Below are 13,864 nucleotides of genomic sequence, written 5' to 3'. Positions count from 1 at the left end.
TTACCTTGCTTTCCATGCTCCTGCTCAGTGAATGCAGCAGTTTGTTCCTGTGAGCCCTTTTTAGGGTAAAGTGTGAATTAGGAGGAGAATATGTTCATCCTGCTTTTGACAAAAAGCAGGAAAATAATCTGTGTGTGAAGAATAATTTCTTTTTGGGATGCTCCTTCTCAGTGCTACTTAAGATGCCTGATACCTGAAAGAAAGTATCACTGGAAGTCTAGGGAGATGTGAGCATGGGAACTTGACGATTTAAAACAAGTTCAATTGGGAAACAGTTTTCTGCGTAGCTACCTCTACCTGTTTCCCTAGAGAATATCTAGGGGGATGAAGCTGAAAGGGATAACTGTCCAAGGAATTGAAGAGCTGGAACTGACATCTGCTTTTCTGCATGGTTTCTGTCAAAAGATTTTGGTAAAGTGAATGTATTTTTGAAGAATGTTGCATCTGTTAAATTAGCATTTTCTAAGAAGAGTATTCTGTATGGAGGGGAAACTCGGATGGCTATAGTCAACTGAATTGCAAACCAAAAGCAACATATGTTTTGTTTGTAGATTTTTCCTTATTGCCTCTAAATATCTAAAATCACTGAAGTGCAAAGAGAAGAAAAATATAAGAATAAGAAAAGACAGTTATTTGTGAGCAGTCATATGCAACAGAAATGGTTGCTAAGTAGTAGACTAAAAGCAAAGCTGGAAGCTTTTTTTGCTAAACTTCTATAGAGTTGCCTGTATAAAAAGTTTCACTCAAATGAGAAAAGTGAGGTGCGCACTACTTTATAGAGCTGCAAGTAACTGGGTAAAATTATATTATATTGTAAGACTGTTTAGAAGCAATGACCCCTTAAGTAAAAGGCTGTACCTTGGATAGAGCCCTTAGATTGTTAGCCCTTAGAATTTCTGGGGGGATCCTAGACAGTTTGGCACCACCAGGCTATGAAAAGAAACTTAAATCTTTAAAGTTCAAAAAGCCATGCATTTGTGTTACCCTAATTTTGATTTCACAGTGAAGTATTTGTAGTCTTAGCATTTTCAGACATGCTACTATATTGAAATTCTGATTTGATTTAATTGTGTCTTAGTTTGGTGCCTGTTCAGTGTCGTCTTAAATTTCTATTATTAGCAGTGGTTATAATTTGACTATATCAACAGAAAGGGAAAATGCTCATGTGAACTTTACATCTAAGTGTTTAACTGATGGGGATTAAAAAAAGTAATATGTTAAAATATAGGCCTGTTCTCTAGAGGCAGGCAAATGCCTTGAAGCTTCATCGCTTAAGTTAATGAAAATAACTGTGCTTTAAAACAAAGCATTAGTTCTCAGATATTTGATATGGAATACTAGTTTGTTGCTTAACAGCTGTGTACAATTCAGTGAGCTGCAAATGTGTTCACATGTTACAATTCTGCATATTAATAATATGATATATTTTCAGTTTGTCATGGTAGTGTTTGTGCTATCAAATGTTTTGATATGAAATGCAATGCCAATAACTTATTTTAAAATAATAATTTAAAGGTCTTTGCTTTCTGATTAAAGCAGAGAAATTCAGCTATATATCCAGTATTTGTCCCTCTGTGATGGTGGTGTTAGGTACTGAAGTATATGGTCACTTTCCTATCTCTGTATACTTTATGGTGGGCTGTGTGTTAATTACAGTTGCAGTTAATTAAACCTAGAAATAAAGAATTTTTATATGAAGTGGGCTTCTAAAGCAATGACTAAAGAGCTGGTCACAAGATGAACACCGAATCAAATGCAGTGAGTCCTGGGATCTTGAAGCTTAGTTACATGTTTGCAACTGTTTTAATATGCTTGTGGTATAGAAATGCATTTCACAATTAGAATAGCAAAAGGTCTCTTGCCAGTATAATTAATCTCCTTTGAAGAATAGCTCTATTAAGAGATGACTAAATTCAGTAATGCAGAGTGTCATTTTAATATGCTAGACTTGATTGCTAGAGCATTTAATTCTTTTATTATTTGTTATAATGCAATAGACGGATAGCTAGAGAGAAGTGGGAGTGTGGTATGGGAAAGCCAGAATACTCAAAGCTATATGCATTGTTTCTGCTCCCTCTTTCTGGCACTGTAGGTATCAGTGGGTTTTCCTTTGCTGAATTGCTTTGCTGGCATTCAGTAATGTGTTTTTTACTTTCTAGCCACTACTAATCCTACAGATTGTTGGCTGTGCTTAAATTGCATTCTTTTCAACTTTGAAAGTATTTGCAAAGCAAAAAGATAAATTAACAATAGCAAATCTATAGAAATTAGTTTGCAGCTTCTGAAATGACTGATAGCTAGGCTACTTATCAGCAACAACTCAAGAACTGGAAATACATCAAATTCTAACATGCTAAACTACATAAGCACAATTTATTATTAGACAGAATCTCTCAGCTTGTACATGTGTGATAGCCTGGATTAATGTGTCTGCATAGCAGTTGCCACTAGATCCTTGACTTGAGAAAGAAGCCAGGACAGACTGTGTGCTGTCATGGTGGAATGGTAGATGTTGATCTGATCTGTGTGCCTTCTAAATATATGTGAGGATTTCAGAGGATGACCTTCAGTTGATCATCTACTCTTAAGACGGATGGTTCTGATCCTAGTAGATTGAATTCTGATGGGGAGCATCCTATTTAGGACTTATAAATCCTTAAGATAGCCAAGGAAGTAATCAGGGAAAAAAAGACATAAAGCATCACTGTGGGCATCTCAGTGGTGTTTTCTGCTCTCAAGACCCAAATATAGCAAAAACTGGGGGCACAGGGAGTGTGTATAAAGTGTGTGTATAAGGAATAGAAGGATAATAATGTGGAAAATCTTATCACTTAGTTTGGGGGTTTATCTACCTGAAATCTTGATATGCAGGCACCTTGTCGTAAAAAGAGTTAGAACTTGGACTGTGTTTTGAAGGCAGCTGATGTGAATGATCAGGAATATGGATGCATTCATTGTTCTTCAGGCCTCTCTTCGTAAGAGATCAGGGCTTGTTAATTTTAGAAAGGAAAAAGAACTTGTGAAGAGAAGGTTGTGATTGTTGTAGAAGAGGTAGATTAGGAGTGTCTGTCTTGCAAGTATTTATTTTGACAAAACTCTATGTGAATGAAATTGATTGCCAGAAGCAATGCCCTAAGGTGTTAATATTCCAGGGCTGGAACATTTACAGGTGGGCAAGGGATGTTTTTCCCCTCATGTTTATTGTTAAGGACAGGTTGCTCAACTAGAGCACTATGCTAATGCTAAATATGTGTTTACATTTGTAGAGAGAGATGTGTGGTTTTTTAAGTGTGTCCCCCAACCCTTCACCCCCCATAGAGAGCATCTCAAGCACTGTCTCCAGCATTTTGTGAAAGAAGCATCTGGCAGCGTGCTACCCATTAATTAGGACTACATCTTACGCGCATTGCTCACTATCTAATGCCTGGAAAAGTTTGAGATGTTCCAAGAATAAGAAACCATGCATGTTCCTTCTGCCAACTGTGGTGATGGGAAAACATTTGAAGAAGCCTGTCAGTGGAAAACGAGATACTTTTGTGAAAGAGATTTTGAATGTTGTTGTTTGTTTTTTTGTTTGTTTTTTTGTTGTTGGGTTTGTTTTTTTAATACTTACAAACTTCAGTTTCTAATGTGCTTCCAGTACTGAACTGAAACTCGCTGTACTCCTTGAACTGAAAAACTGAATGTCTTTTGAAAATGAAGTTGAGGATTCTAGCTGGGTGGTGGCAGTTCTCTCTTTAGAGTACATTTTCTTCCTTGTATTCTGTACCACACGGTACATGGTCAGAGCCATTTCTTCATCTTCAGAGGTGAAGTCTGCTGACTAAGCAGTGGTGCTTTGTTAATCCTCTGATGCCAGACTTGCAAGAGTTCCTTGTAGGGTCAGTCTCCTCTTCAGAGAGTAATTTCAAATGACTTAATGGTTTTATGTTTACTTTGTAAGGTAATGGTTAAAACAAAATGAGACAGTTGCCTATTCTTTGCTGTTGTGGATGGTGCCAAATTGTTCACCTTCCCCTGGAAGTGATTAAACAACAAAAAAAAAAGCCTCTCATTTTGAATAATGATCTGGAGGATAGAAAGGCTCAAATACAAAGACATTAAATTACTAACAATCTGAAGAACTTTCTGTGTTGAATAACACTGAGCCAGTGATGCTGTCCATTTAGCCAGATTAATTCTGAATGTTTAGTTCCCCAAAGCTGTGAAGATTCGGCAATAGCTAGTGGAATGGGGAAGATGGTTGTCCTTGTGATGGTGGATCCTTGGCTCTGCAAGGAAGCATGTTTTGGAAACCTGGTAACTGAGACAGACTTCACACTGTGGCATGTTATCTTTGATGTCCAAGTTGGGGTATGCTTTTTAGATATAGGAGAAAATATGTACTGTCTATTTTCTGAAATTTTACTACTTTGCTTTTTTATTTCATTTTAGATATGTTAGGAACGGAATTGATTGTACTTACACTGTTATGGAAAGTTAATATATTATTTCCCCTGTGCAGGTTGCCCTTCATTACAGAAGGATGTACTTCAAATCTGTATCATTCCTGGCTAGCAGGAAGAGTGCCTAGCTGTCTACAGATTTGGGGTTGTGGGTGAGACAATTTAGGTAATTCCCTTTAAATTCACGTGAAAGCTAAATCCAATTGCTAATTTTTCTATAGCCTAGAGAGGAGTTCGTGGTGCTGGTCCGCCATCTGCTGGTGCCCTGCTGGCAACTGACAGAAATATAATAATGAACTCCAAAATCCAAGTGCGGTTTTGTAAAACGCTTTTAGAGAGCCTAGTAATTGTTAGTGATTTTTGAAGCAGAGGCATGTTATTTCTGGGATTGTGTTCCACAGTAACTACCTGTGAATAACGTGGCCTTTTTTTTTTTAGCTGGAGTATGAATTGGTTTCATATTTTAATACTGTACCGCGGTTTACAACATTCTTTTTCTGGTAAGAGAGATGATGGTTGGGATAGTTATGAACAAGATAGTATTTTTTTTTAAAAATTATTATTTGGAGCTAATTATATAAAAATTGTTTGCGATTTTTGGGTCAGAAGCTGTGTTGCCTAATTGCGTTTTGGTTTATGGCCTGCTAGGTGGTGCTGGAGTACTGGAGGTCTCAGTATAGTGAATTGCGTTTTCAACACAAAATGACACATTGCTACAGGGCCAACCTAAAGAAGAGCTAGAGGTGTTTCGCAGTAGACTGTAGCTAAAGGAGACCTTAATTCTGTGTTGATTGTCAATTCAGTACATAAATTAATAATTCAAAAGGCTTGATGAAATTCAGTGGAACTAGCAGTTCAAGCTTCTTTATACTCTGCTTCAAAAACCCTCCTAGTTATAAAAGGAAATTCTCTATCTGGGTCTCCTACTTAGTCCCTAGTGCTTTACTGGATTTACTGTTTATTATTTAGGATCTCCGCTTTATGCAGGCATCTGGGTAGTGGTTGTTAATCTCACAGTGATGAGGTCTTGGAAGGAATACAGTTTGTAATGGTTAGCAGGTATCTGACCAGCAAATTAAACATTAGTTGCAAAGCACAACAGCTGATCTTCCACTGCACTGTCCACCTTTCTGCTGGCAGTGAGGTGAGTGCATAGAGCTTAGACTTCTACCTCCTCACAAAAGAATTAGATGTAATCTCTGTCTTTTTATTGAAAAATACAGTACTAGTTGGGGGACAAATCATTAATGCCAGTTGTGCATAGAGCTACCTCCTGCTGATTGACTGGGTACTTATTACAGAAGCAGATATTTGAATCTGATGAGAAAACTTCATTTACATTTGTGTGTTCTAAAACACACAGCTTCTCTTTTCCCCAAATGTTTTGTTACAGAAAACCTTACTTTTAGTTTGTATTTTAGGTGGTAACATGTTGATTATTTAAATGTTGCTGAGTACAGCTGAAAATATTTTTGTCTAAGAGTAATCATTGAAGTTATATCTCATGAAGACCGTAAATTGTTTTAGGGAGCAGAGAAATTTCACTACTTGACTGTACAAGTAGAATTTCATATTTTTATTTTGTTAGAAAAACAGAAGATAGCAGAAACTGTGTTGTATGAATGGATGGATTTTATTACTGTATGAAGTCATGGAAATTGCATTTTAAAGTAGCAGTTGTAATTATAATAACCTGAGATGGGAAGTATGTGGATTTCCAAATTAAGACCATGTGAAGTCTTAAGTTCATGCATACTAATTAAAAATTTACATTTACTTATGCTGCAAACTCGATGGCAAATCTTTGAGAATTTGGGTACATTATCAATTTTGGAAGATGTGGCTGTAAGGAGATAGATAGGAGATGAGTGTTGCTTGAAGAACTAAAGCTGTGTCCAGGCTTGCATTTGTTTGAAGGGACTAGGTTTGAGGAAGAGGTAGGGAGCAGGTTCTAGACAGAGGGTTGTACATGTCGGCATGAGCTGATTGATGAAAGTAAGAACAAGGAATTTGGTTCTGGTAATGCAGAACAGTGGAGAGTAAAGCCTTTGCAAAGAAGTAAATGATACTGTAAACAGACTGCTGAAAGCTTCTTTGAACGTATTTAAGTATTCTGAGCAAAATACTGAGCATTGGGGAGTGTTTAGAGTGCTTGCAGAGACTTACCTTTGTCACAGCTTTACTGTATCTCCGGTAGGAAAACTAAAATGCATATGCTATAATTCTGTGTGTTTTCATGATAGATTCAGGACACATGCTTCACAATGGCATTCAAAACTGACAGTCCTGATAGGTTTTTCACTAGTAGGCTTCATTCTGAGTAATTCACGTATATCTGTGTAAAGAACAGCAAATGATTATGGTAAATTCTGTACTGAAGTTATATTTAATATATAGTGCATATTACTTAAGCACAGTCAGCATCTTGTTGTGAAGAAACTTAACCATAATACGTAAACACAGCAACTTTTTATTCACTTCAGTTAAGTGAATTCCATTTTGGAGTGGACTCATTGGTTCAAAGGAGATTTTCATACTTGAAAGAAAAATTGAACACCCTTCTGTGTAACCTGAGGCTTGTCATTGTAGGAAATATGAATTCATAAAACTTGCCTTGTGATAATTGTTAGGCACTAGACTGTCAGTTTGAATGATTGCAATTCTCATTATCTTCAGATGCTGCGTGTTATTTTTTTGTCTATGAATATGTTGAATTGATTTTTGGCACATGCAGTCAGTTCTGTTCCTGACAGCAGCACTATTGTAGGTGTAAAGTGAGAAACTGCTGCCGTGTGCATGGAAAATTAGTTTTTTTTGCTTGGGGAGCTGTGGGGAACTTAAGGTAGAATATAACGAGTTTTTCAGACTGGCTTGAACAGACATTGTCACTGAGTGAGGCTTTGTTCTGTAAGAGTGTTGTTCTGTGGTTCTTATTGACCTCTATATAAAAACATGCTGATGTAGACAATAAAAATTCTGGGTTTTAATTTAAAATAGTAAAAAAAATTGGCTGGTTTATTTTGGTGATTTTTGGCAGGTATTTCCATAGAAAGGCAGTGTAAGATGTCCATGTTTAGTATTTTAATATGGCTGCCTTCTGTGTCTGGTAACACTTCTGGTAACTATTTCCTAGGATGTGATAATAGGAGGATAAGTCTTTAAACATGACATGGTTTGTTTGCCTAAGTTTCAAACAACTTTGTTCCAGTAATGCAAACTGGTTTGAGCTTTAAGGGCATCTATAAAAATCCCCTGTAACTCTTCAACTAAGCAAAAGTTTTGGAGATGCTCTAGAAATGAGTAGCATAATTAGGGTGCTGTTTTTTGTTTGGTATGTTTTCCTATACTGTATCGTTTTGGTTTATCCAAGCCATGCAATGTATCTTTCCAGCCATCCAAACTGCTTCAGCTCTAGAGATACAGTGATTGCTTATTTTACCAGTTGGAGGACAATGGGAATCCAGTGGTTTATATGCTTCACCTCTGAACAGCTGCAGCTCAGAATCTTTCCTAAGAGTTAATCTAAAGTCCATTATTACCTTGAGATTACTAGCGGGGGAGAGGTGAAATCTCTTGGCTGAGATAAGTGTAGCCTCGTAAGTGAAGCACAGTACTAAAGCCTGAGACTTATGCAACAATCCTGATATCTGAACTTTGATAAACTAAGGTACAGAGAGTTTAAGTCATTTGGTCATCAGTAGAACTGGGAGTAAAGCATAGCTTACAGACTTTATGTAAAGCTCAGTTTATTAATGCTTGGAAAATGTTTGAAGCTCAAATGGATGGTGCTATGAAATAACTTATTCCTGCAGTTGCTGTATATAGTGTGGTTGTGTCATTCTCTTATTTCTGATTGTGTTAAAGATATTTGGATTTTAAAATCAATTGTCCAAAAGCCAGGGAATACCTTGATCTCTTACCTGGCTTTGCTAGGTTATTATTGCTAACCTGAGGATTTCTGCAGCAATTGTGAGTTTTAAACTCTTCCCTGGTGGGAACTGCAGAGTCCTTGTGCTGTGAGAACATGAGGTATGAAGTCAGAATAACCATTACACTAGCAAGCTTGATTTAGAGTCAATATCTGTAGTTCTTCCCTTTGTGAACAGAGACTAGGATAAATAATGGACAGGCTGTTTTTTCAATGCTTTGTTTATTATAGGAATAGATGAGGAAAATTCTTGTATTGTGGCATTTTGGATCGATCAGAATTTTTTTCACTGAAAGCAGTTGTGGCCAGCTAAGTATGTATAGTGCAAAATTTGCTGAGAGGGTGCCTTATGTGTTCAAAACAAACCAGCTTACCTAAGCTGTTTCATTAGTAAATAGTGTAGAACAACTGACTGAGGTGCTTCTAGCTTTTGTTATTTATTGCAATGACCAAGTTTCCATGTTAAAAAAAAAAAAATAAATAAAAAAATAAAGAAGATACTGTGTACATCACAAATATAAAATGCTGTCATATTGAGACTATAGTGTGAGTATTCAAAAATGTGTGTCAGTATGAACTTTAGGTTATTGGCAAGGGGGAAATGTTTATAATAGAGGATTGAAAGATGTGCAGGGTTTCAGATCTGTCATAAAAGGATGTGAAATGTAATTAACCTAAAATAACCTTTAAAATATTTTTTGAGCCTTATAAATTAAATGAGCTGTTGAGATAACTTAATGAGAGATTTTAATTTTATACCTTAAATAATATCCTATTAAAATCCTCAAGATTTTGCTTTGTGATGGAATCCACTGAGACTTACATTTTCACAATGACCTCATGATTCAGTAACATTGTTAATGTATTCGGTGCATATTTAAGGGGTAAGGTCTAGGTTAATAGCAGCATTTGTTCTTTAAGTGCTCGAAGCCACAAAACTCTAATTGAAGATATGAATGTTCAAACCTCATTATTTTAATGTGGTCATACAGTATAGTGACAGTAAAAGTAGCTATATGATGAACTCCTATGGCAGGGTTCATAATTTGTCCATGAAAACAAATTATTGTGTGAAACTTGGAATTAAAATTCCCTGCCTTGGAGTTTAAATAAAACATGAAACTTCAGGTCTAACATGGTTTCTATATTTGTCTTCACTCAAAATTAGAAATAAGTATTTGCATACCTGTAATATAGAGAATACTGCTATGTGATTTGGTTACACAAGTAAAGGTACAGTGCATGCACTACATTTTTCACACAAAGACTTCTAGTTAGATACTTTGTTATGTATTTGTTTCAAGTAGTTAAGTCTGCAGAGGTACTTTTGGCAAATATGCATCTCAAATTTTCTAAATATTGGTAATTGATCTAATTTAATGGATGAGCTGTTGCCAAGGAAAGTACATAGTGTGTTTATCACAGTGTCAAGAATCCAAGGGTTGAAGACAAAGGTCAGAATATTCATTACTGCTTGCATTTCATCAGTGTTGCTAACCTTGCTTGCCTGTTTGCAGCTTTGCATACTGTGCTGTCTCTGGTGTGAGCCAGTTCCCTTTTTAAAATCCCTCCTGCCTGTTCTGATGTTCCTAAGCTCTCCTTTCCTTCCTGTGTTCTCCCAGAAGTGTTTATTTTTCTCTGTGGCTTCCCCTGCCTGCAGAAAACAGGGAAAAATCCTCCACACAGTAAAAATTTGTTCTTATTATTTGATGATAGTCAGGAAAGTTGTGAATTCAGACTGCTTTGTGCACAAGTATACTTCTGCTGCAACCTCCTTAATCCCTCTTCACTGTAAATTCTTCAGGCTGTGGACTGCTGGTCTGGGACCCTTAGTGTGAAAGCTATAGAGTTGTGTCTTGTATTACAGTTTTACTGTTGCTCAAAATTTGCATGTATCTTTCTTACTGTACAGTTACTGGTTCTGGTATTTATTTCTGTAGTATCTCCTTGCTAAATGAACGGTGTTTTGAATCATGGGCTCTTGATCCACAAGTTCTTGGACTCTGCTCAAATGACAGTATGCAATATAAAATTAAGTTTGTGGATATTATTAAATCTATTGATAACTGTTTGGTTTTAGGTAAGTGTTGTTTTGCCTTAATTCACTTATCAAATAATTTGTTTCAAAACAAAGTAAAGGTAGGGTGTTATGAATTTAAAACACATGCATGCATTTCTTATCAAAGAAATCTTAAATCTTATTAGAACAAAATAGGCTAATGAAATAATTAGATAAATTTGGCAAGATAAACTGACGAGGTTTTTGAAAGAAGAGAGGAACAATTTGTAATATCGCGTACTTGCAAAACTATCTGAATTGAGAGGAAAAGTACCCTGTCAACATTGTCAAATTATATTGATCAGACATCAGCATCAATCCTGATTAAATAGGCAGCTGTTTAAAGTGATATATTTGACAATGACATCTTTTTATTTTCTTTATGATTACTTGACTGCTGACATGTTTATTTTCTCAATGTAATTTACATACTGTGTTTAAAATGTTGCTGACTAAGAAATACTTGAATTATACCAGACATAGAGTAGAAAGAAAATCAGACCTTGTTATTTCTGGTATGAACATGTATGAATATCAGGTAATACCTACAAACAAAACAGTTGATTTATGTACCAACTTAATTCCAAGAGAGCACTCTAATAAATTGAATTGAATGTTTCTCTTTTTTTTTTTTCATGCTAAAGGTTATTTAGAAATCAGTTATATATAGATTAGATCTAAAAAGAAAATGGCAGCGAATCTTTGTATAAATGAGAGGTGTTGAAAACCTTGGGGTACCCTGTTCCTTGTGGATTATTGTCAGACAAATCTGTCGTATTAACTTCCCTGGGAAAATGTCAAGAACAGAATCAGAATAGTTAGGGTTGGAAGGAACCTTAAAGATCATCTAGTTCCAACCCCCCTGCCATGGGCAGGGACACCTTCCACTAGACCAGGTTGCTTGAAGCCCCATCCAACCTGGCCTTGAGCACTTCCAGGGATGATTAAAACCCGTTTAACTAGGGGGGTGCCTGGCCATTAAACTTGGCTCTACAATGATGTCATAGATATCCCTTAGTATTCTAATTGCTAAATTCCTCTATTTTTCCATAAGCAAAAGGTAAACTGCTGCTTTTCCCCTTGGCTTACTATAAATTGCAATGATTTCAAGGGAAGGGTGCCTAACTTCTCCAATCAAGTACATTAATGATGCATACCCTTCCATCTGCTATCTGGTTTCTTTTTCATCCCATTATTAACAAGGCTTTTATCATCAAGCGTTGCCTGCACTGTATGAAAATGCCATCTGAAAATAGCCATGGGCAACCATTAGTAATTGTTAGCTCCGTTTTTCCTTGCATATCAGGAAACTTCTGCAGTTGTTTGGGGGTTCAAAAGTAGGTAATCACAATTTCACATTCTGGAGCAAGCAGTGAAAGGTTGGTTAAACTCCATTTTGTGTTAAGTAAAATGGATGAAGTTGATTTAACTCCATTTCACCTAAGCTACATAATTGAGCTTATCCTTTTTGTTATAAGCTGTTGTTCTGTGTTGAATCCCTCAGTTCAGAGTAGTGGAAACTGTATAATAATGTTCAGTACCCATAAGTATAATTATTACACTTTCTACTATATGTTTTACAGATAATTAATCCCATAAAACGCTCAAGTTCAGACATGGCTATGCTGAGGACTGGGTGTCTCATTTACATGTAGTTCTCTGTCCCAGTGTTGTGTCCTCAAAGTAGATGGAAAAGGTTAAAGAGGCTGGGGTTGTGGCTGGGTGGTGCTGCATGTTTAAAGACCCTCCTCCCTGGACAAAGCATCAGTGAGTCGAACAGACCAGCTAAGCATTGAAACTTTGATCTAATTAAGAAGTAGTAATCTGGGGCCTGTATTACTCACTGTATGACGAGGATAGCTGATGCTGACTGTAGTGTGCTGAGGAAGATTAGACACTGCAGAATGAAGTGTTAGTGGGAGACTTCAGTTGCTTATATGTCTTATATGTAGACTGGACACATGCCACATGGGGACACGATAAGAGTAGACTTTATGTGTTCTGTTTCATAAGACAGATTAAGCTCTAGTAAAGAGCCCATGGAGGGAGAGGTAACATTGCTTTTATCCTTAGCAGTGCTCAGTTCTGGTTCAAAATGTAAGTCAAAAAGCCACCCGAAAGGCTGAAACTGAAATACATATATGCAGAGCTAAAAATAGTCAAAACGCACTAAAGTTGCTTTCAGTTTCAAAAAGTTGAACTAATTTAGAAAGAGAAAGTGTGTTGAAGAGCAAGGAACATCAGCTAAGAGACCTGCATCTTTGTAGTTTCCATGGAACTGACTTAAGGACCTCTTCTTCAAGGCAGAGAAATGCAGTGTTCCCCCCTCCTTCCTCTGAATAAGAATACAGAATGGTTAAAAGGAAAGTGGAGTGGTTAAAAACCATAAAAAAAATGGAGGTTGTTAATTCGGTGAGTAAAAGGAGATAATGACACAGCTTTAAAATAATTCAAGGATAAAATGTGTGAACTACTATTTGTGCTCTATAGCCAATTGCTTAAAATAGTTTCAGCAGTTGAGGACTGGAAACTGGCAAATGTGGTACCAGTATTTAAAGAAAGGGATCCAGGAGAGATCTGTGGAGTTACAGAATTGCAGATGTTCCCTTCATGCTATAGTTGCTTGAATTGCAATTCTTATGAGTGTAATGTACCTTTTGGTAGCATTAACACATTATTTGAATACAGCAGCCTTACCAAGTCATTCAGATAACCCTGGCAGTGCTGACCTCACTGTTTATACTCTGCTATTACAGTATGTTTGTCATCAGTGGTTTTATATTTATTTCTAGGTCATCAATTAAAATGCTGAATAATGTTACATGCATGACTGTTCTGTTGACACAGAATGGTCATATTCAGTAGCAATTCTTCTGACAGCTAGTTTTAAAAATTCAGTCAATTGGCAGGTTCTTAACCCAGAAAGTTCTGCTGTTTCCTAGAGATACGTTTTTTAGAAATGTAGTTTGCAGGTAAGTTAAAAGCTCTGAACAATTCTAAGTCTGATGCTTACATGTTTGTCAGCAGAGGCAGTAATTTAAACACCTCGACCCCTACCTCCCCCCATCCAAAAGTACCTAAGAACTCTTCTCAGAAATTGCAGTGGTTTATTTGTGACTTTATTTTTCCATAGAAGTCTCAACAACTGATGTTACTTCTACTTTTTCTTTAATTGGAAAAGCTGATAAAGGATTAAAATAATTATTTTGCCCGTGATTGACATCATCCTAGCTGCTCTGAAACCTCCTGAATAATCTGCTTACTCCTTGACTCTTGTTTGGCTGGGTAGCAATGGGCTTTTTTGGACTTTTCCTCTGCTTTCTCTTGCAAAAGAAGCTTTGAAGGCAGTACTGAGAAGGAAATGGGGCTGCTAGTGTGGGAAATTCAGGAGCTCAGGACAGAGAGCAAATTGCTATAATTAAACTGATAATG

The 13,864-nt window shown here is 36.6% G+C and overlaps 1 protein-coding gene across 8 annotated transcripts in view; it reads left to right on the top strand.

Moving 5' to 3' along the window:
• MAST2 (microtubule associated serine/threonine kinase 2) overlaps positions 1 to 13,864 on the top strand; it is a 200,720-nt gene that overhangs the window by 26,487 nt on the left and 160,369 nt on the right. The gene's annotated exons all lie outside the window — the stretch shown is intronic.

Source organism: Accipiter gentilis, chromosome 8, assembly GCF_929443795.1.
Source record: "Accipiter gentilis chromosome 8, bAccGen1.1, whole genome shotgun sequence".
Lineage (NCBI taxonomy): Eukaryota > Metazoa > Chordata > Aves > Accipitriformes > Accipitridae > Astur > Astur gentilis.
This window is presented reverse-complemented; position numbering and strand designations above follow the sequence as displayed.